Below are 24,852 nucleotides of genomic sequence, written 5' to 3'. Positions count from 1 at the left end.
CTTACTTTTCATTATGTATATTTTTAACTTATTTTTTTAGACTATAAGCCTACCAAAATCAAAAATAACTGAAAAACAATAGAAGTAATAGTGGTAAAACACTGGAAAAAAATAAAATAAATACTAGTGGTCTGAAAGTATACACTATTGAACACTGACAGATAATAAGATTAGTATATACGTACCTATATCTATATGTTACAATTTTAAGTAAGAGCACCTATATTTCCTTACAAAGCAAAATACTATGATTAAAATAGCAAAGTAATTTATAGCCTTCCACAAAGGCATGACGATTTAGTGGTAGAATGGTTAATGGAAAATATATTGCCTTTTTTATAAGTGTAGACTGCATAAATATACAATATCAATATTTTTCTAAGGTTTTGCAAAATTATGATAATATTAGGATTCTTCAGAAACTAAGTACAGTATATAGTCTGCCTTAACAAGCATGTTTTTTTTGGCTGCTCTGCACAGCACGCAGGATCTTAGTTCCCTCATCAGGGATTGAACCTGCACCCCCTGCATTGAGAGCATGGAGTCCTAACCGCTGGATCACCAGGGAAGTCCCAACAAGCATTTTTACATAGCACAATAAACTTATCGAGAGCAATATACACTGTTGGCTGAGAAAATATTTGATATGTAAAAGACTGTTACATGATCCCCAAATAAATTGCTTACTATGATATTTTTCCATGGAAAAATGTTTGCTACAATAAGCACTGACGTTTAAAAACTTTATGGACGAGAATTAAAATTTCAAAGTATTATGTTAAAATTTTAGAAGAGGGCTTCCCTGGTGGCGCAGTGGTTGAGAGTCCGCCTGCCGATGCAGGGGACACGGGTTCGTGACCCGGTCCGGGAAGATCCCACATGCCGCGGAGCGGCTGGGCCCGTGAGCCATGGCCGCTGAGCCTGCGCGTCCGGAGCCTGTGCTCTGCAACGGGAGAGGCCATGGCAGTGAGAGGCCCCAAAAAAATTTTAGAAGAAAAGCTCAACGACCCTATAACTAGTATCCCCATATTTATTTTTCTTACTACTCCCAGACTTAGGTGATTAATGCACTGTCCTAAATGCTTTGTGTCCATTCTCACTTACTCCTCACCACTCCATGAGGTAGGTACAGTCCTCATAGGATTGAGTAACTTTCTCAAGGTCCCAAAGTGAATAACTCTCATTGTCTCCTGAGTTATGGCAGAACTTGACTGTCTCATTCCTGCTTCTAGGCCAATATGCTCTGCAGCCTCCCCCATATAATCTGACATCAAATCATAAAAAACATGTCAATATGTGTTTGTACAATAATCACACAATAACTTACACAATATATGAAGCATATATTATATACCTGTGAAATAAGAATTTGCATTTTAAAAGAAATCAGCTTCTGTAAAATTCTTTGTAAAGTTTTGGGGAAAACATTCTAGCTAGATCAACTCATTTTTATTTACCACATAACTTGTCGGTCCTGAAACACTGTAGAATACACAGTTACTAGAATTCACTTTGTAGTTTTAGAAATGAAGAACACATCACTAACAGGTACCCAAACACTGAAACACACACACCTGGATGCCTGATACAGCTCAGAGCATAGTTTTCCAAAGTCAGTCCTGAAAGATGCAGCCCAGAGGTGGCCAGGATCACTGACCAGAGATCCACCAACAGGGCAGGTTATGCTGAATTCTCTAGACAGGTACATCTTCCCATGGATTTTGACATGTGCCCTATACATCTTCAATAATTTCAACTCTGCTTTCCTCCTCTGCTTTTTTTTTTAGCCCATATAATTTTAAGTAAAACCTTCTTTCACCAATTAAAGCCCCTTTTTTCCCCTTTCCTAATCCTCAAGTGTACCTGACACAACCAAACATAAATTTGGAAAGTTAAGAAAATATATTCTAAAAATGAACTTTTTAATTTAGATGAAATTGGATTTCATCTTTTCTCCTCCCTCAAATTTCTAACTTCCTTGAACCTTTAAAAGCTTTACCAAAATTAGTCTAAGTAGCCCTTTACGATTGGCAGGATCTAAAGCTCTTAGGACAGTTTCAAAGAAAAAGGCATTAGAAACAACCCTGAGACCAACAAGACTTTGATGCCTTTCTACCAATCCCAAAGGTCCCAACTTCGAGGGATCAAAGCTGTCTTTCCTGGTACCTTTTGGCTTCCCGGCTATTCTGCTTTCCCTCCTTCCACTGTGGTCCTAGACCGGGACACCTGAGATTCTGAGTTCTCCAGGGAACCATTGGCCCAGGGCAGGCAGCCTTCCCCCAGCCCATTCTCCAAAATTCCCTTCTTCCCCCTTCTCTAGTCTTAAAAACAATAATGGCAAATATTTAGAGAGGACTTTCAGTGGGGCTGGAACTATGCCACCTTCCTCACACACATGAGCTCACCATTTATCTGTTCCTCTGATGGAACAAGCATCCTCCCTTCAAATGTAAATTAGAGGCCTACAAAGATTAGGTAACCTGCCCAAGGAAGGTAGACAAAGTAAAAGATTCAAAATCAAATCTGTTGGGCCTCCCTGGTGGTGCAGTGGTTAAGAATCTGCCTGCCAATGCAGGGGGCATGGGTTCAAACCCTGGTCCGGGAAGATCCCACATGCCGCGGAGCAACTAAGCCCATGCACCACAACTACTGAGCCTGCACTCTAGAGCCTGTGAGCCACAGCTGCTGAACCCACGTGCCACAACTACTGAATCCCGTGCACCTAGAGCCTGTGCTCCGCAACAAGAGAAGGCACCGCAATGAGACGCCCGCGCACCGCAACGAAGAGTAGCCTCCGCTCACCGCAACTAGAGAAAGCCCGCGCACAGCAATGAAGACCCAACGCAGCTAATAAATAAATTAATTTTTTAAAAAAGAACATAGGGGCTTCCCTGGTGGCGCAGTGGTTGGGAGTCCGCCTGCCGATGCAGGGGATGTGGGTTCGTGCCCCAGTCCGAGAAGATGCCACATGCCGCAGAGCGGCTGGGCCTGTGAGCCGTGGCCGCTGGGCCTGCGCGTCCGGAGCCTGTGCTCCGCAGCGGGAGAGGCCACAGCGGTGAGAGGCCTGCATACCGCAAAAAAAAAAAGAACATAAAGAAATGTGGTATTTCTTTCCTACCTGATTTTTTATGGCAAAAGCCTTGATGGTGTCTCTCTAGAGAAGTGACCAGGATCAGAGGTTCCAGAGCATTTCAGTACCTCTGGTGAGTAGCAGTTCTACTGGTGTCCTGTCTCCTCCTTCCCTTCTTCACAAACTTAGCTCCCACCACAGCCCTCTTTTCTTTTCACATCCTATATTCAGCTCTCCACTACAAGTTGAAAGATCACAGGTGAAAAATTTTTAAAAAAGAAAGAAAGAAAGGAAGGAAGGAAGGAAGGGAGAAAGGGAGGGAGGGAGGGAGGGAGGGAGGGAGGGAGGAAGGAAGGAAGATAGATCACAGGGTCACTGGAATAAATCACTATGTGAAAAAATTAACAGCTAAGAAATACAAATCAATTGAAGAGTTTTCTTTCTAATTTAAAGGAAACCTGGAAAATATTTTTATCTATCTATAATATTTCCATCAATCTCCTTTTTCAATTACATTTCACAATAGAGAGCTGTGTCATTCATTTTGCAAAAAGCAAACATCATATTCCATATCAACCTGTTAATTTCTTCAAATCAGATTTTCTTTAATTAACTGGAATGTCCACTGACTCTCTAATATAAGTATGAATTGGGATACCATTGACTTTGTTAAATATTAGTCGCCTATTCTACACACCAGCCTGGAGTGCCCTTTGGACAAAGCAAGTTATTAATGGGTACAGCGTAATTCACATTTTCCCTGAGCATCTTTCTGCTCTGACAGAACGGAGCTCAGCTTTCTCATTCATTCTACAAGGGGCAGCCATGCTAGGTTTCCTAAAAAGTGATCAATCTGATCGCCAACAGCCAGGATTTTCCAAGCCCCAAACTATTTTTTTTTAAAGGTAATGTTAAAAAGAGTTCCTGTTATTCTCAAATAAGCAAAATAATTTCCTAAGTGCCTGCACAATCCTAGAAACATAATTAGGCACCATTATGAAGAGTTAAGACAGGTTTAACACCTGGGATGAAGGGACAGTTGGCTCCGAATTGACTCATTTGTGACCTCTCAAAGGGAGGCCTGGTAATCTCCTGCAAAAACAAACAAAACAAAAAGTAACAATATACTGTTATCTTAATGTTGGGGCTTTTTTCCGCTTCAGTTTTTCCAAGTCTTAACCATCTCATTACTCCCCACACTACCAAATTAACATGCTCTCTGCCACCTATGCTCAATCCAACAGTCCACTCACTAATGCCCACATCTCCTTAACCCCTCTCACCCGCATTAGATCGCCTCTGTCTTTACCTTGGCTCTTATGTATTATTCACATACACTAATGTATTCTTGATTATGTGTTGTCTTGTAATCGTCACATTTTGCTATTTTATTCTTATTCACCTTCCTAACTTCATTGCTTGCTCTTTGCAGGTAAAAGATACATATTTTCTTCTTTTTATGTTCCCCATGGCCTTACTGTATTATGTACGTAGGGAAAGTTTAGTTAAATTCGTTACCAGGGATATTTCCCTTCATAGAGCAGGGATAGTACTAGGTCAAAAAAGGGCCAGACAAAACAATGGTCAGTGGGAAATGCGCCACCAACAGACGAGTGAAAAGACTGAGAGAGGGCTTCCACACCTCGATAATCAGTCTTCTTCATTCACTCACCTCATTATTTATTCAACAACAACTTACGAACACCTGTTCACTGTGCTGAGTATTAGGGGCACAAAGATGGCACTGGAGTTTTTGAACCCACATGGGTTGAAAATCTTTCAAAATAATCTTTGCCCTAAATCTTGCAAAATAGTTTTTGTCAACTTTTTCCTAATCCTTTCACAAAGGAGTAAATAATATAGCCCCGATTCTTCCCTAGGGGAACCTTTTAAGTGTTACTCTTGCAAACACCAGATAGAGAAATAAAGAAATCCACCGGCAAAGTAGAGAAGAACAGAGAGAACTCGCCTACATCTTGTCCCCACTGCCTCACTGCATGGGCCACCGCGATGGTCACCTCCATGACCAGCTGCAGTTAAATTCATCATAGTCCTGTGTATTTGTACACTTGGGCTCTGACTTGGGTTGCCTTCTGAGCACTGAGTGGCTGCTAGAGTTTCCACCAAGACCTTTCTACATCCATTTACTTCAAAGCCCCAGTACGAAGCCCCTAGTAAGGGAGTTTAAATTCATTCATTCAAGTACTCAACAAATAACGTACTATTTGACTGGACTAAGCATGGAGATTTAAAGATGAATAAGAATTAGTTTCTTCTAAAACAACATTCAATGCAATGCTGACCAGGTTCAACTATAAATGCCTGAGAAGTTTAACTAAAACTGATTTTTTTTGATAAATGATATAAAGTAATCTTATGATGACTTCTCTTCGATCAACAAATTAGAATCATCCCCTAATTCATTTGCTGTTTTAATCTGGATTTAAAGGGACCTCCTTGTATACTATATATCACTTATTGTAGGGGTTATTCAGCGTATATCATATATAATCCTGGGTTGGAAGTTTCTAACTGTAGCCAAGGCAATTGTAGTACATGGAATGGCAATATGAGAAGGCTAAAGGAGGTGTGCATGTGTGGGTTTGTGTCTGTGTGCACACGCACGTGTATCTACACACATGCACAAGCAAACATATGCACTGAAGAGAAAATAAGAATGGGAGAAAGAGACAGGGACCAAAGACTTTTGAAGAAAACAAAAACAGAAGTTTTTGGAAAAGCATTTAGCATGTGAAAAATTCACGTAACTCTCTTTCTTCATTAAAGCAAAGTGCAAGTCAGAGGTAGGCAAGACCCCAACCAGAATACCTATGTAAAAGCATGTGGTAAGTCAACAAATATTTAGAGTCCAAAAATGGACTCAGACAAAAAGAAAAAAAGTAGATTATACAGAAGTACTTGGAAAAAATAACTTTCCCAAGAACAGACACTGGAAGCTGCTGGCACGACAACTCTGACCTTCCCTACTTTATGTACGGGATTTGGTCACTCAAGCCCAGAGGTTCAAATGTCATTTGACTTGTGCAGTTGAATGAATAGGTGTGAAGAGTTAGAGTTGCTCACTGAATGGTTAAATCTGTGTGTAAAAAAAAAATTGGTCTCTTCTCACAAGGCCCTTACTCCAGAGTTCTCCCCATTATCCCTGACTAACACCAAACAGGTGCCAACTCAGGTTTGAAACCCAAATACTTAAAGTAGGTACAAGTGCAGAAGTGATAAAGGGATGGCCTAGGCAGAGAAGGACAATGTGCAAAGCTCACCTTTCACCCTGTGCCCTTAGCTCCACCCAGACGGGTACACTAGTGGATCCACCACGCCTCAATGGTGTAGACACAGCTCCTCCACTGCAGCCTGTCCAAGGGGCAGGGAAACCTCTGCCCCTTTGTTAGCGAAGCCAAGGTTAATAATATTATTTTAGTTGAGAAATAGGAAACTACATTAAATGTATACCTAAAAGATACAAAGTAGAGTTTATTGATCCAAGCTTAAGTCAAGAATATCCATAGGAGACCGTGATTGGAACCATTTGGAAGTGTGAAACAAAGGGGAGGCCTTAGTCCCCAGTACCCACCTGAAGCCTCACGCTCTAAGTTCAACATTAAATGAATATAACTAACTTGTAAACTGAGGAAATTACAATCTATGAAGTGGGAATCAGTTCTTCTCAGGGCCTACTGACCCATGATACCCCATGGTCCCAAGCTCAGCAACACTTCTGCTCTGAAGGCCATGAAAATTCTTCCTGGTTCCTAAAGTCCTAGATGAGGGACAAGGTCCCTATATCCAACTCCCTAGCCTTCACCCCTTTTCCTGATGTTTCCACGATGCCAATCAGGGCTCTAAAAGAGGAAGCCACAGCTGAGCTCCAATGGACTGTTGCCAAGAGGAATCAGGCCAAAGTCGCCTGATCTTCTGATGTTTAAATGGAAGTAGAAATCCATACTTTTATGTGCCATCTGATTTTTAAATCTGGCAAACAATTTGAATTATTATAAACACCAGGGGTGTCTAACTAGAACTCCAGTCTATTAATTTTGGTTCTGTACCTCCCTAATTTTGTTACTTCACTTGGCCTCCCAAAGGGTCTTGGAGGAAATGCTGTGTTTCTCTAGAAACACTTCAAGAAAACTAGCTCATTCTAAGGGCCAGGAAGAAAATATTTAGTCCCTTAATGTGTCAAAACCCAACCTCAGTTATGCACCTCTTACCATATGATCTCAATGAGGGACATTTCCAAGTGTCAGCTCCTCTGAAAGAAGAGGGTCCAACAGGTCAAGAGCCCATCAATCAGATTCCTAGCTCAGGTAACTGGATCTGCCCACCATCCCAGGATCTTTTTCTTCTCGTTTATTATTTACATCCCATCTACTCTCCCCCAACCCCACCCCGACTTTGGACTTCTCTGGCTAAGAAAATTCAACACACAAGTGTTACCCAAGTTCCTATCATATAATGTTCCAATATCATCAACACTTAAAGTATAATTTTCTCAACATATTTTGTTTTCTTCTCCAGCAACTATTTCTATACTTCTGGTAACAGCATCAATTTTAGTTTTGGGGTTCTACTCATTCCCTTATAATCTATCCATGCCATTTGACTGAAGCTCCAGGTCCAAGCCAATCAGCATGTCACACTCTCTGGCCATAGTGATTTGGTTTAGGGATGGCCATATCACCCAGCTGGAGCCAAGAAAACAGAAGGCTTTTGTGGAGCTTTCTATAACGAGAGTCGCACACACTCCCCTTGACCCATATTCATGAGGATGTAGAGGCCAGAGTAGCTGCAGCCATCTTGCCTCCACGAGGAAAGAACCCAGGGCTAAGAAGCCCAAACCAACACTCAGCAGAAAAGAGTGACAATGAGTGAAGAGAAAACCCCACACCTGGCAGGGCTGAGGCTTGAATCCCACCATGCTAACGCCTTTGTGCTTCTTTAGTGACTTGAAACAATATATTTTTTAACATCTTTATTGGAGTATAATTGCTTTACAATGGTGTGTTAGTTTCTGCTTTACAACAAAATGAATCAGTTATATATATACACATGTTCCCATATCTCTTCCCTCTTGCGTCTCCCTCCCTCCCACCCTCCCTATCCCATCCCTCCAGGCGATCACAAAGCACCGAGCTGATCTCCCTGTGCTATGCGGCTGCTTCCCACTAGCTATCTACCTTATGTTTGATAGTGTATATATGTCCATGCCTCTCTCTCGCTTTGTCACAGCTTACCCTTCCCCCTCCCCACATCCTCAAGTCCATTCTCTAGTAGGTCTGTGTCTTTATTCCTGTCTTACCCCTAGGTTCTTCATGACATTTTTTTTTCTTAAATTCCATATATATGTGTTAGCATACGGTATTTGTCTTTTTCTTTCTGACTTACTTCACTCTGTATGACAGACTCTAGGTCTATCCACCTCATTACAAATAGCTCAATTTCGTTTCTCTTTATGGCTGAGTAATATTCCATTGTATACATGTGCCACATCTTCTTTATCCATTCATCCGATGATGGACACTTAGGTTGTTTCCATGTCCTGGCTGTTGTAAATAGAGCTGCAATGAACATTTTGGTACATGACTCTTTTTGAATTGTGGTTTTCTCAGGGTATATGCCCCGTAGTGGGATTGCTGGGTCATATGGTAGTTCTATTTGTACTTTTTTAAGGAACCTCCATACTGTTCTCCGCAGTGGCTGTATCAATTTACATTCCCACCAACAGTGCAAGAGGGTTCCCTTTTCTCCATACCCTCTCCAGCATTTGTTGTTTCTAGATTTTTTGATGATGGCCATTCTAACTGGTGTGAGATGATATCTCACTGTAGTTTTGATTTGCATTTCTCTAATGATTAGTGATGTTGAGCATTCTCTCGTGTGTTTGTTGGCAGTGTGTATATCTTCTTTGGAGAAATGTCTATTTAGGTCTCTGCCCATCTTTGGATTGGGTTATTTGTTTTTTTGTTATTAAGCTGCATGAGCTGCTTGTAAATTTTGGAGATTAATCCTTTGTCAGTTGCTTCATTTGCAAATATTTTCTCCCATTCTGAGGGTTCTCTTTTGGTTTTGTTTATGGTTTCTTTTGCTGTGCAAAAGCTTTGAAGTTTCATTAGGTCCCATTTGTTTATTTTGAAACAATATTTTTTAAAGCCAGGTAAACTGGGTTTCTATTACTTGCAACAATGAGTCCAAACCGATAACAAAGAGCAGTAACAGACATAATTTACAAAAAGAAAATGGAAAAAGGGGGGGGTGTCAATTCCTCAAAGGACAGAGAGTATTTGGAGATCCCGAATTGGGAAAGAAAATTAACCATAATTATATTTTCTGAATAGATTTACATCTGGTAAGAAGCATTTTTTTGTTTTTTTTTTTTTTGCGGTACGCGGGCCTCTCATTGTTGTGGCCTCTCCCGTTGTGGAGCACAGGCTCCGGACGCGCAGACTCAGCGGCCATGGCTCACGGGCCCAGCCGCTCCACGGCATGTGGGATCTTCCCAGACCAGGGCACGAACCCGTGTCCTCTGCATTGGCAGGCGGACTCTCAACCACTGTGCCACCAGGGAAGCCCAAGAAGCATTTTTTTTTTCATAATTTGTTCTTTACCACCACCACACCTAATCTCAGAAATTCAATGTATCAGTGAACTACCGAACAGTCAGTTTATGTTTGCTCCCATAGCAATCAACAGTGTTACAGATTATATTCATAGCCTAAAGGCTTCCTAGCCTATGGCTTCTTTGTACCTTTTTTTCCTTCCCTTCATCTACAAAGGTTCTCCCCACTTCTCTCTTAAGTCATCTCTAGCTAAAGATGACAAACTGAGTAGTAATATAGTATGAGAAATAACAGATATTTCTTGTATGAGGCAGGGCAGGGCAATCTAGCTGTAATAATGAACATTCAAAATCAACATATCATTAAAATCAGGACATTACTAACCTACGCCTCTAGACTCTACTCTTTCTCTGTGAATGATTCTTGTTTCCCACTCTACCCTGAGAAGGGCCTTCTCTTTCTGTAGAGGCCCCTTTCTGATGGTCTCATCACTTTCCTTCCTGCCACTTACTGTCACTAAGCACAGCTCAAACTCCACCATGACTTCCTTCATTGTCCTCATTCCATTTTAGCACGAGTTTATTGCGAAGATCTGAGGTACTAGGTATTGTACCAATATATGGAGGCAATCAAATGGTGACTAACACTGAGACCTGGCTCTCAAAGAATTTACAACCTAGGAAGGGAGTCAGTAAACCACAGATGACAGCAATGGCAAACGCACAGGACTCCTTCACCCACTGCCGATGTCACTCCAATAGCAGTTCAAACCTATGGAGCCCGGAGCTGCCTCCGGATTCCCTTTTCAGCATGGCCCCACACACAGCCCCTACGAGGGGGCCAGCCCTCAAAATCAACTGAATGTCACCTCCAGAACCGCAGTACAAACTGGAATGAAATAAGCAGGAAAAGAAGAGTCTTCTGACTGGAAGATTCAAGGAAGACTTTACAGAAGAGGCACGCTTTGAGACCTTGAAAAATGAGCGAGCATAGAGAGAGAGAGATGCAAATCCCAGTTAAGGGAGAAAAGTCTTAGAGGTCTCCCCACAGAGCACTGGGTCTGACAAAATGGAGTTCTTAACTAAGTATCTATGTTGTATTACAGCATCTTATCACCATGTAATTTTTAATTACAGAAGAAATGTAAGATACACCATTGCCCTCAAGAAACTTAAACATTTTCAGGGTGATAAAATGATGCAATACAATATAAATACTTATTTTAAAAATCCACTTTTAACTTCTTGGTGACAATGATGGTGAGTGATCCTATTCAAAAGGTGTCACTCCTTTGAAAGCCTTTAACTTTTCTGTTAGCTCTTTTGCCTATTGGTAATTTCCGCCTCTGACATATGAAAAATAACCCCCGCCATCTCCAAAGATGGCTGCATGCTACACCTTCTATTCAGAACAGACCAATGCTGGCCAGCCTGAAGACTTCCTCTTTCCATTCACGTAGGCCAAAATTCACTTCTTTTGCACCTCAGAAAACAAATGACATTATCCTCCGAACCATACTTTCTAAAGAGGACGTTTCTATGACTTCTAGAATGCTTGGCCTCATCTGTGTCCCCTTACCTACTGACAATAGAAACATTTAATCTATCTACTTGGTATTTGTGCCAATTAAGGTATTTTGATTATTAGCAATAAAACTGATTCTGGCAAAATTTGCCCAGAAAGGACCCGCACTGGAAGGGCACTGGGAGTTGGCTCAAAGAATCAAGAGAGGGCTAAACATGCAGGCTCTGGAAGGATGGGTGCCAGGAAGCTCTAAGGAAACCCACAGTGGAAACTATAATGTTCCACTTTGGGCACTAGTTCCAGTTGCTTCAACCACCACCATCTGTGGATGACAGTATCATTCCCAGGATGGCAGAGCTCAGGACACATGCCCATCCCTATGCTCAGAGGATACCAGGAAGACAAGGCCTACAGCTGTAGAGAATCTCATTTCCCTTCTGCACGCCTCTGTGTTTGTATGAAGCAAAGATAAAAGTTTAAATCTGACTCCAAAACAAATGCAAGCATTCCATCCTAATAGTCTACTCTCCACTTGAACTCATCTCACCCAACCAAAAACACCTGAAGGTCATATAATCCTAACTCATAAAATCTCTCCCAAGTTCCCCACCCCAAAACCACAATACACAGCACTCATACACAATGGCAGTCTGAACAAGGCAAAGAAGACTTGGGTGCTCACTACCGGCCAAGCACTGTTCTGAGCAGTACACATATTGTCTCATGTAATCCTCATAGCAATACTATCAGGTTGGTAATAATACAATTCCCATTTTACAGTTAAAGCAATTGAGGCCAAAAGTTTCACAATAAGTGGCAGAGCTGGGATCCAAACTCAGGGAGTCTGCCAAGTCCAGGTCCTTAATTATACATTGCCTTCTCAGTGGTGGTGCCCATCCACCCCCTTTCATCCCTATAGCTCAAGTTATACACCCTATGGCCTTTTCCTGTTAGAAGCTGCCCTAGAACCCTTCTTGTCAGTATAAACTGTTAGGATGTAGTGTGGACACAGTGTGATGTGTCTTATAGAAACTCAGGCAATGGACAGAAGAGTTTGAATGAGCTTTGGGAAAGTGATATGAATTATTTCACATTACATTTTTTGTCTCTGGAAAAGTACTTTGCTCCTTTTTTCTATGTATTATTTGGTCACAGGAAAGTATACACCAGGGAGATAATTGCCTAGATTGTTACTGCCTATATTGCCAAATATCTTATTCAGAATGAATGCCTCAATACCAACACCAAAGTGCTGTCAGGGAACAGGAAGCCATGAGTCATTTCTAAGTGCTCTGGAATAAACCGGGCATTACCTCCTGGTTTATAACCCCCTTTCTCCCTGATTCTAGCCAAGAATGTCTATGTAAATGATTCACAGCGACACAGAGATTCTGGTCCAACCTGTGTCCAAGTGAGCAGTGGAGTCCTACCAGGGTGTTTCCATGTCAGTGTTTGAACTTTAACCTCCAAAGCACACACTGGTTGTGCTTTGAACACACTTAAAGTCTTCATGTTTTATGCAGAAAAATTAAACCAGTATTTTCAGGAGTTGAATCTCTGAGGTACTTTATATTACAACCTGCAGAATCCAACTCTGACATTTCTTTATTAACAAAACAAGCAAAAGAAGGAATTATATGTGGGTGTTTTCAAGGATCCACAAAAATCTTTCCTAAATCCTAAGTTTCTATAAATTATGGATAAAAATCATTAGTACTGAAAAATATTTTCAAACAATTGCAAAGGATACCATATAACAAAGAACTAACAACTATCAAATTATTAACACAGTTTTCTTTAAAAGTACCACTAGATAACAAATCTACAGTTTTATCATTCTTTTAACAGCCTGCCTGCTACCAGTGAAGGGTTCTACCAGCCAAACATAACAGGTTAGAGTTTTTTTCCTACTCCCAAGAGATGGACACCCTCATAGTACAACTAGATATTTGCCCAAGAACTGTGAGGTACCTTTGCTATCAGGGAATGGAAGAAAGCAGTATCCACTACCAGCTCTGGAAATTTTCTCTCACCAGAATCTTGGCATTACAAAAATTAATAGCAGCACTATATATTTGCCAAGCATTTTATACTTTCCAAAGCAGATCCACATTGATTATCTCATTCTTAGACATAGGTACCCTAATAAAGGAATTGAGACACAATCAATTTTAATGATTTATAACACTTTTAAAATCCAGGCCACACTCCTCTCTCCAGAGACAAGAGAGCTGGCACCTAGACTGAGGGGTAAAATGATGTGCTCAGAATTCCAGAACAAGTCATCGACAATGCTGGATGAGAGGGCTTACGTCAAAAGAGAATTCAAAGGAAAAACCACCAAAGAAAAATACAGTCAAAATTAAGATACACAGGCATTAATGTTTATATGCCATGAGTTGTACAAGTTTAGAAATAAAGAAATTAACAAGAGCACTACTACTATAGAAGATGTTAAGTACTGACAGTTTAATTAGTCAAAAGCAAATAAGGATATAAGAATTTGAATAAAATTAATAAGTTGTAATGGTATAATATTTTCTACAACCCTCAGATTATACTCCTTCTTTTCCTAAATTAAATCAACATTAGCTCTAAGGCCTACCCAGTATCACTTGAGAAGACCAACACCAATGTCTTATAGATCCCTCTCCATTCTCTGAGTTATACCAGGACCTCAGAGAATATACGAGAATAAAACAATGAGAAGATCCCTTTTGTCATCAGTGAGCGAGAGGCTTCCTCTTCCAGGTTTATATCATACATTCAAAAGCGCCGTCCCAGTGACAAGCCAGAAACAGTGACCTTTCCTTCCAAGGTCAGTCCCAGTCACTTAGAACATCTCCTATATCTGTAGTCTCCCCAGGTGTAAGCCTCAAAGTCATCTTGACTCTATTACTTTCTCCCTTCCAAAACCCATAACTTACCACCAAATTCTGGAATATTCCCCTCCTCTCCGTCTTTACTTGTCACTGCCTTAGTCCAGCAACCTGGTGTCTTGTTAGAGCTACTTCAGGAGGTTCATTTCTGCTCTCCCTGACTCTCCCCATCCAGTCTTTGGCTCTTAGCCTATGCCCATCAGCTTCAACATATTCCCCTCAAGTGAAGCCAATCTAGCAATGCATTTAATAAGAAATATTTTACTTAAGACTTTACGGAGACGTAGAGCAGAAAATTTACATTGCACACCATTGGGCAAAACTCTGCAAGTTTTCCTTTAAGTACCTCATCTTTCCCCAAAACTCCTCTCTGAGAGAGCCTCCTTTCTCTCCTTCTGGGATAGAGGGGACTCCTGAACTGTCCCCTCTCTGGGCTTCAGCCTCCTGTCCTCAACCATCCCAATCACTTTTCTTACACTGAGCAATTCAACTCTTGCCTCAGATTCTACAATTTGTATCCTTTCACCCATCATCCAACACAACTTCCACCTAAGGATCCAACTTCCTTAGAAGACATAGGGGAATAGCAAGTAACAAAAGAAGACAAGTTAAGAGTAACATAAGCTCCATATGACTGTTTAAGAAATTTTTTTTAACTGAAAAATCACTGACCTACTGAAAATATCTTTTTTAAATGGCCATTAAGCCAAATGAAAATGAAGCTGAAACAATGAAATTTCATTGTTTTGCTCAGAAAATTAGCAGCCATATTTTAAAAAGTATAAGAATCAGTTGGAGCAATGGTTCCAGGAAACATAAAGACCCACTGTATGGGGTGCAAACTAAGAGACTGCACTGGTGGGGTGCAAATTGAAACAAGTTTTCTCTAGGACGACTTAACAACAACAGAATTAAAAGTCTCAAAAACGTTGATAAAAGAATTCCACTTTTAGGAATTGTTCTACAGAACAATCTGAAATGAGCAAAGATAATGGTATAAATATGTTCACTTCATCATTATCACAATAATGGAAAAACTAAAACAACTTAAATTTCTAAACATAGAGGATTTAATAAAATATGGTATACTTATAAAAAGGAATGTTAGGCAGTCATTAAAAATCATGTTCTCAATGAGTATGAGAAAAAATTAACAATATATCATCAGGTTTAAAAAAAGGAGAATATCAACATGTGTAATGCATTCCCAACTTTGTTTAAAGCATATATCTATGCAAAGAAAAAAGAGTGGATAGACCAGATGATATAGGCAATAAGGTAAGTTCCCCCGACTCTGCTTCAAAAACATAGGATTGTTGGATAAAATATAAACCTTTAAATTTTGACAATAGGCATCTGAGCCTGAGCAAGTGAAAGGAATCTCCTGGTGTCAGAAATGAAGCGGGAAATCTAGCAAGAGCAGGCCCACGTTCACATCTCAAGGGACAGGAGTTGAAACCTCAGGGCTTGAACACAGCAGAAAGTTGGAAGTGGAACCCAAAGCCAGAAACTAGGAAGGAACAATCCTCTCTGTAAAACGGGATGCTCACCATGGACTCTGAGTAGGAAAAAGGCACCCATGAGAAGTCAGAACCCCCAATCTGCCCTGGGAGCGGGCGTAGGGCTGAATTCACACCATCCCACTATAAGAACCCAAGAAACCAATGAAACCATATGGATCTGGCAGAGGCAGAAACAAAACTGTCCTATAGGAAGACCTCCGCCATCTAGAGTATACACTGAACGCCAACTGAAGAAAATGCTCTGAAGATGAGCTCACAGACAAAAATTACAAATCATATAAGAACCCATCACCACAGAAGTCAGGAAGAGACTTCCACACTGGGAATCATGAAAAAGACTTTAAAATAAATATATCTGAAATGTTCAAAGATAAAAGAAGGAATTCATTCACAAGTAAAAATCAAGACAATCTTAAAAAAAGAAAGTATATTTTTAAAAATGAATAGGAGATATTGTACATAAAAGTAGTAACAGGAACTATTTTGGGGGTGATGGTGGTGAGATTATGGATGATTTATTTTTTTCTATATAGTTGCGTATTTTCCACAGTGACCAAATATTACTTTTATAACAGACAAGGAAGAAAAGGAAGAAAAAAAGTGGTTTCACATTTAACCATTCCTACGTGAATTTAAAAGAATTTTGAAAAATGAAGGGGATAAACCTTGATGTATTAATACTACAAGAATGAATCCAAACTGGTATCTAATGGAACGCCCCTACAACCAGCCAAACCCATATCATCAGATGATACACCTGCCCACACCACATGCCCCAAACATACTGAGCACATCAGCAGATCGTGTACATGTTAGTTCTTCCTTAATACCAACCCTCTACACATACCCTTTCCCTAGAATTCCCTTCTTCCTTTCCTCAACCTGCAAATTTCTAGTAACCATTCCCCTGCGGAGTCTTCCTCACTGAGCAGCTATCACTCAGTAATGCCAAAGAAAGTCATCCAACACTCTGGTTAATGCCATTTTGCACGCTGTATTTTCTGTCCATCCTACCTCCATCAAGGACTACGCATTTAGGGATGTAAGAAACAACTTTTCTCAGATCATCCCTGAATACTGACTGTCCAATACATCACTTACCCATAGTTGGTGCTCAATGAAAATTTGCTGTATGAATGTAAGTGCAGAAAATCATTAAAATCCTACCAAAATAGGACTTCCCTGGTGGTGCAGTGGTTAAGAATCCATCTGCCAATGCAGGGGACACAGGTTCGAGCCCTGGTCTGGGAAGATCCCACATGCCACGGAGCAACTAAGCCGTGCGCCACAACCACTGAGCCTGCACTCTAGAGCCCACGAGCCACAACTACTGAGCCTCCGTGCCATATCTACTGAAGCCTGTGCGCCTAGAGCCCGTGCTCTGCAACAAGAGAAGGCACCGCAATGAGAAGCCCACGCACGCAACGAAGAGAAGCCCCCACTCACCGCAACTAGAGAAAGCCCGCGCGCAGCAACAAAGACCCAATGCAGTCAAAAAAAAAAAAATTCTCTCAATTAAAAAAAAAAGAATCCTACCAAAATAAACTCAGGGGAATCATCTGCTCAGTGCAGTTTTTCTCCTTTAGCCTCAGAGAAGTGAACTGGATTCATCTACCCACTGTCTGCTTACACCCTCTTGAATAATTGCCATTACAAATAGTATCGGCCGGGTCTTTTTCTGAAATGACTGCACCATGTATGCAATCACACTCATTTTACCTTCCTTCCTTATTCTATAAAACTCTCCCAGCTGATTAAAAGCAATACGTTAAATCAGGGGTCCCCAACCCCCAGGCCCACGGACCGGTACCAGTCCTCAGCCTGTTAGGACCCCGGCCTCACAGCAGGAGGTGAGCTGCGGGCAAGCGAGTGAAGCTTCACCTGCCGCTCCCCATCGCTCGCATTACCGCCTGAACCATCCCCCCCCACCCCGGCCGTGGAAAAATTGTCTTCCACAAAACCGGTCCCTGGTGCCAAAAAGGTTGGGGACCGCTGCCTTAAATCATTTCCAATGAGCAGTCCGTAGCAGATATGGCTTTTCTAGGCTTCTTTGGGCACTGGAAATACATGTAGAAAGAGTTAACATACTATGACTCTCAATTCAATTAAATTAAGTAAATCGTTTGGGATTGCTCAGTGTTCAACACTATGTCAAGCATCATAGGAGATATAAAAGAAATATTAGATGAATTCTCTGTACTCAAAAAGTTTAAATTCATTCATTTATTCATTCAGCCAATATTTACTGAGGACCAGCTATGCACTCCACCCAAAGCTAAGCACTGGGAAGAGCATCAAGACTTTGAATCCCTGACCTGGGCACTCCAGGAGCTTACGTACTAGTTGAGAGGGTTGTAAAAGACACAAATAGAGGGCTTCACTGGTGGCGCAGTGGTTGAGAGTCCGCCTGCCGATGCAGGGGACATGGGTTCCTGCCCCTGTCCGGGAGGATCCCACATGCCGCGGAGCGGCTGGGCCCGTGAGCCATGGCCGCTGAGCCTGCACGTCCGGAGCCTGTGCTCCGCCAACGGGAGAGGCCATAACAGTGAGAGGTCCACCTACCGCAAAAAAAAAAAATCACTTGGCCATATACACAAGGGTGAATTTCTGGGCTGTCTATTCTGTTCCATTGGTCTATATTCCAGTATAATACCATCTTGATTATTGTTGTTTTGTAGTAAGTCTGGAAATAAGGAAGTGTGAGGCTTCCCACGTTGTCCTTCTTTTTCAATATTGTTTTGGCTACTTAGTATCCATCGAGTTCCCGTTTGAATTTTTGATTTTTTTTTCTATTTCTGCAAAAAAATGCCCTATAACTACTCTTGATCTTTGTTTTCAGATGCAGTAAAATTCCTTGGAAAGAGTTTGATCCTTTGGGGTCTTATATTTAAGCTCTGTTAGGCAGGACAGAGCAGAGTTTAGTCTTGGGCTGTGGTTCTCAGCAGGAGATGATTATGATCCTCAGAGGACACCTGGCAATGTCTAGAGACATTTCATGAGTGAAAACGTGTTACAGGCATCTAGTGTATTGAGGCCAGAGAGGCTGCTAACTACCCTACAATGCACAGGGGATTCCCTTGTAACAAAGAGTTATTCAGTCCAAAATTTCTGTAGTGCTGAGGTGGAGAAACCATGCTCTAAGGGCTAATTATTCCCCACTATTGATATTGAGGTAAGATGCTTCTGAGTATTCTACCCAATACCCTGTAAATTACTACTTGTTTTTCAGTCTGGCTGATGGGAACAGGCACTATTCCTGGCTTGGTTTGAGTGCCTACTATTTTTCTTATTAATCCTTTCAGGTGGTTCTTTCCCAGGCCTCCACGTACTTTCCTCACACCACTCGTCAGAACCTGGTGACTACTTGAGGGGGACGCTCTGCAGATCTGTGGAGTCCTTTCTGTGTAGTTCTCTTTTCTCCAGTAGTTTGTACTGTGAACTCCAGCTGCCTTTGCTCCCCACCTTCTCAGCTCTGAAGACCTTCAATACTTATCCCCTCCTTGACTTGCAACCTGAAAACTCTCTTGAGACTGTAAATGTGGCAATTGTAGGGCTCATCCTCTTTATTTCCCATCTCTCCAAGATCATTGTCCTTTTCTGCCTGATTTCCAGTATTTAAAAAAATATCTGTCATATATTTTGTCCATTTTGTCTTTTGACTTTTTCTTTTTTTTTCGTTGTTTCAGTCAGGAGGGTAAATTCAGTCTCTGGTACTCCATCTCGGCCAGAAGCAAAAGTTTGAACTGTACATTTTATGTTTATAAATTAGAAAATATTTCATGTTCAGTAGAAAAATCTAAAGCAACTGCAGTACTTGGGAGGTATCCTTCCGGACTATTTTAATTTACAAGTATTCATTTATATATATGTACCTAGATACATGTATGATTTTTTAATGGAGTTATGCCATAGATCTTAAACATTATTTTAATAGCTACATAAAATGAGAAAGGCAAATGAAAACAATGACCTAACATCCTAAACCCATCAGGTTGCCAAAAATGAAACTGATGGAAACACCACGTGCTAGAGAGGATATAAGAGATCAGAAGCTATTGCTGCTACATTGTTCTCCAAAGCGGTATATTGGAAAGAGGTGAAGGTATGCATACTCTATGACCCAGAATTTCACTTCTAGTAATTAATCCCAGAGGAACTCTTGTACAAATAAACCAAAGTACAGGTAAAAGCACAGTACTGTTTATAGTATCAAAAATAATTGGAAACAACGTGAATGTCCATCATCAGAAGGCTAGATAATTACAGAACATTCATTTAGTGAAATACTCCATAACAGTTAAAATGAAGTAGATATCTGTATTAATATGAAAAGATCTTGGGCCTGTATGTTAAATGAGAAAGGTATATAGCAGATATTTGTAAAATTTTTAAAGTATTTAAAATAGTACTTTTAATGGACAGTGTTAATGGAAAAATAGTAAGATGGGTGGAAAGAATAATTAACACATGCCAATTTCAGGCGAGGAAAGGGATTAAAATGGGAGAGGGCCTTCAATCATATCATTAATGTTTTATTTCTTATAGGAAATAAAGAGCTGATGCATAAAATAAATGGCAAATTGCTGACATTTCTTAAATCAGGGTAGAGAAAATGAGTGTATATTATTCTCACTATTCTTCTGCATGTTTCATTATTTTATTATTAAAACTATGAAAGAAAATTTAAACAGAATAATATTAGGGAACATCCCACAACCATATGTATGGTTGGGCCTTCTTTCCATAGAGCATTTTACTTAATCATCCTCTTCATTTGGTCTTAAGAAAATATAGCGGAAAGCCTGTTTTTATAGCAGATTATGTAGCAACTCCCCTAAGTTAACATTTCAATTTGGGAATACAGAGGAAAAGCTTAAGAGTGGCAGGATTTGTTCTTAAGCTTAAATAAAGAGCATCTGGAATGAAAGGCTAAATGATGAATGGGGTTTATAACAACAGACCTGCCTGGACACAGGAATGCACAAACATGGAATAGGGCAATTCTTTTTCTTTTTTTACAGTTGATACTATGCACACATGAAGAGAATCTACTGCCAAGCACTTGATATAAATTATCTCTAATCCTTAAAACAACCCACAAAAGTAATGGTTACATCTTTACATTTTTATTGATAAAGAAACTCAAGCTCTCTAAGGTTAAGTAACTTGCTCAATACCACTCAGCTGGTGAGCACTAGAGTCATATAATTCAAACAGCGGTGTCAAGGTCCATGTTTCCACTACTCCATATAAGGCTGGGTCCAGGAAGGTACTCTGGACCCGTCCCAAGGGAATTTAATCCTTCTGCTTACAAAGTTAGTCTGACCCTAACCAACTTTGCAATCTTAGAAAATTTTAATTAAATTAATTTCAGTATCTTAATTTAATTGGCTGATCCCATGTTTTTTGTTTGTGTGTTTTAATGTGATGGGTTTTTCCTGTAAGTCTGTTTATTCAGTTAGTATGTGTCCCAGGCAAATTCCCTAGAGATTTTATTCTTAGCTAATAATGATCTAAGCTTTGTGAAAGAAAAAATAAGTACAAAACTGATTCTTCAGTGGCCTAAAATCAAAGACTAAGGAAGACCACCACGATATAAGGAACATGTGTCATATGCAAGAGCACTAAGTCTTAACACATAAGTGCTTTCTAACTTACAAAGCGCTTTCACATATATATGATATTCGATTCTCACATCAATCCAGTGAGTTAAGCAGAACAGAAAATATTATTACAATGATCATATATACATACATACATACACACACACACACACACACTATAATAGTATTATCTGTTTCCTCATATTATTTTATTCCCATTTTACATATAAGGAAATAGAGAGGTGAATCTACATGACCTAGGTCATCCGCTGCTAAGTGTCAAAGCTGGTGCTATTTTCAGTGCGCCTGAGTTCCAGGCCCATGTTCCTTTCAATAAACCACACTGCCTCTTGTATCATGAGAAATTAGTTAAGGGTATCATAAAATCCTTCTAATTAACAATACACTTTTTAAAAATCACCTTATTCTTTCAAAATTATTTTTATATAGGCTCTAGTGTATATACATGAAGTAGCACTTGAATAGAATAATAAATTAAAAATATATACCTTGAAAGTGTTGTTATACAAAACACACAAAGCTTTTCTACCGGTGGGAGTAGAACAATAAAAAAAGCCTATGTTCACCTGAAACTAACATAACATCATAAATCAACTATAGTCCAATGTAAAATAAAAATTTAAAGAAAAAAGAAATAGAAAAAAGCCTAAAGGTCACTACTCCAAGGAGAAAGAGCTCAACTTCCCACCTCTGCTGGAGTAGGTAAAGGGATAATTTTCTACTACTCGTTAATGACAGCCTCTCTCCTATCCTGCAAGACTGAGAACTGGGTCGGAAACTTCTGGAAGGAAAGAGAAAGAAGGAACCCTAAAAACCTCAACGCTAAAGAAGGATGTAGTCAGAAAAGGCCAGTAAACTTTTATAATTCTCAAAGCAATTCAGGCCCAGGCACACGGAGCGTTAGAGATTAAAATCAGCACTTAGAAGAAAAAACAGGCTTCAGGTACTCAGTAGAACGTATTCAGGAGTTCAAGATGTATGCGCCTGCAGTGCGTACCTAACCCCAAGAGCTGCTCCCTTTCCACAGGCTCGTATTACTGGGGTCCTTAGCAATAGGGCCTTTTACAACATTGACCGTAAGTCAGCATGAACATGGACTTTTAAACGGCTAGATAAGGCCACGCCATTAGCAACATTTGTAGCTAAGCGAAGTAACATAATAAGGGTAATCAAATATCATGCTTTGGGTGGTAAGCTGATCTAAACTGGGGATCATAAAGGAATGTTATCCCCCTCCTCTGTAAGAACACAATTGAGCATTTGGCTGGTTCATTATGAAAGGACTGGCAGAAGAGCACAGCCTTTGTTGGACTCCGGGCATAATACAGGAACAGGAATTCTGGCTCCTAAGAAAACCATAAAGGGTTGGTGGGGTTTTTTGTTATTTTAAGAATTATGTGGAATTTGTCCATGGCACTCACTTTCCAGAGTTAATTGGTCATGATGTGTTTGTTTCTCTAAGAGGAGCCAAGGTAACTCTATTCTATTATGCCCACGAATAAATTTAAACAGTTGACTGCTTCACAAAGCTGAGCAGATAAGTCTTAACTTTCTACTTAGGTTTGAGAGCTCAGGTCATTGCACAAAGGAAACATACTTAACTTTTTAAAAGCTGGCCTCTCTCAAGAAAACTCAAGAGTCTTACATTCTTTGGCAGTAAGACCTATGCAAATTGCGAGCGGTATCAGTATCCAGGTTTCCTCGACATGTATCATTCAAGAGCTTCTCAGCTTTACATGGGCTGGGAACTGTTCATTTTCTGCTTTACCGAGAAAAGAGCTAAAGTAAGGCAGCTACAGATGCCAGGACTGTGTAGGGTGAAGATACGTGGTTCTTCAGCCAACTTCAGAAACCATTACAAAGGCTCACTGTGAAAGGGAACCTGCTTATTTGAACACAGTTTATAGGAAGCTCTTTCTGAAAGCCTGCAGCCTCTTCCCAAATTCAATGAAATAGTGAAAAAAGCTTTGAAGCAGGAGTGCTATCTCCAAGACTTGAAAATATAGACGAGCAAAGATAATGATAAAGAATGCATTTCAATTAAGATGTTTTCTTCAGACTCCAGATGGTTGGATATAATCGTGCCATAGCCTTAGCACCGACAATATCCTCTATTAACATTTGTTTTATGCATCTGTGGAATCTCTTTAGAAAAAAGAGGAGTTCTGCTTCTCCATGACTAAACTATGGACAGGAAGTGCTGTTTCAGCAAATTGAAAGAATCTTCGAAGCAATAATACATATACATTATAGATGACACCAAAAGTATACTCAGTCACTTTAGCGTTTTCCTAAAATTGTATATATCTTTCTAAAGGGAAAATTAAGGCTAAAACAAAAATTAGGAATTTATTTTTTTTATCCAACCCTGAATAAACCAAAAGAGTTCTTTCTTATCTAACAAGTATTGCTTAAGAAATAAATAATTTTGGGGCTTCCCTGGTGGCTCAGTGGTTGAGAGTCCGCCTGCTGATGCAGGGGACACGGGTTCGTGCCCCGGTCCAGGAAGATCCCACATGCCACGGAGTGGCTTGGGCCCGTGAGCCATGGCCGCTGAGCCTGTGTGTCCGGAGCCTGTGCTCCACAACGGGAGAGGCCCGCGTACCGCAAAAAAAAAAAAAAAGAAAGAAAGAAATAATTTTTAAGACAGAAAAATTAGGAGAATAAGAAATTATATGACCCTCACACCATGGTCACTATTTGCATTGATTATGCAAAGCTACCTAGACCCCCAAAGCAAGAATGCACTAAAACAAAACAAAACCCCCAAAACATGAGGGAGTTTATCTCAATTTAACAATCATATAAAAAGGCAGCTCTAGAATCTGAGGCTGTATTATTGCTACTAACATAAGGGAAAATTCTGCATGCCTATTTCTGTTGGTGTTATCACCTGAGATTTGGAGGTCCAAGAGAACAATTCAGAAGACTAAAATTCAGTTTTTTTAAACTGTGTCTATTTTCAAATAATCTTCTGCCAAAGTCAGCATCTGACCAAAGAAAACAAGCAACTAACTCCACACTTAGCGTTCTGCCTACTTCTACAGATTTTAATCTCAAAAGAACTTGGTCTCAAGCAGAAAGGCCAATCTGCAATGGGTGTGGCTTGGAACCACAAAAAAAAAAAAAAAAGGCAAAAATGTGGATGTCATCACCTTATCTGTTTGATTATGACTGTAGTGCTTAAAATACACCAGGATATTCACCATATATATAAATATATATAAAACAGGATATTCGCCCTTTAGGTCCACTCAAACGGGTCTTCTTCCTATGACATGGGACTGCCTGCCCTATGAGGTCTCATATGAATTTTATAAATATTCCTTTGTCACTTTAATTTTGAGATGGCAATTTCTTTTTCACCATGTGAAAAATCATTAAGCAATTACGTATACATTGAGATTCCTAAAATGATTAGGAAACTGTGTTAAACTTTAAAAAACAACAACAAAAACCCTACACCCTACTGAGTTTTTAAAAAAATAGTCCCTGGACTCATTTCAATCAAATGCACAAAATTAGCTTTGATTAGTAACTAGAAACATTACATAGAATTAAACAGTGTTAAAGCTGGAAAGTGCCCTCAAGGGTTATAGTCCAATTCTACTTTTTAAGTGAGGGAAGGTTCACTTATTAACTCTATAATACATTTTC

At 40.1% G+C, this 24,852-nt stretch overlaps 1 protein-coding gene across 1 annotated transcript in view; it reads right to left on the bottom strand.

The window, feature by feature from the left end:
* The window catches only part of PLS1 (plastin 1), a 76,201-nt gene extending 52,009 nt beyond the window's left edge, over window positions 1-24,192 (bottom strand). Inside the window, exon 1 of the mRNA XM_065877041.1 lies at window positions 24,067-24,192. The gene's annotated coding sequence lies outside the window, so the exon portion shown is untranslated. The remainder of the gene's footprint in view (window positions 1-24,066) is intronic.
* Between the last annotated feature and the right edge of the window lie 660 nt (window positions 24,193-24,852).

This window comes from Phocoena phocoena, chromosome 4 (assembly GCF_963924675.1).
Source record: "Phocoena phocoena chromosome 4, mPhoPho1.1, whole genome shotgun sequence".
Taxonomy (NCBI): domain Eukaryota; kingdom Metazoa; phylum Chordata; class Mammalia; order Artiodactyla; family Phocoenidae; genus Phocoena; species Phocoena phocoena.
The sequence above is the reverse complement of the archived record's forward strand: the minus strand, read 5'-3'. Positions and strand labels throughout refer to the sequence as shown.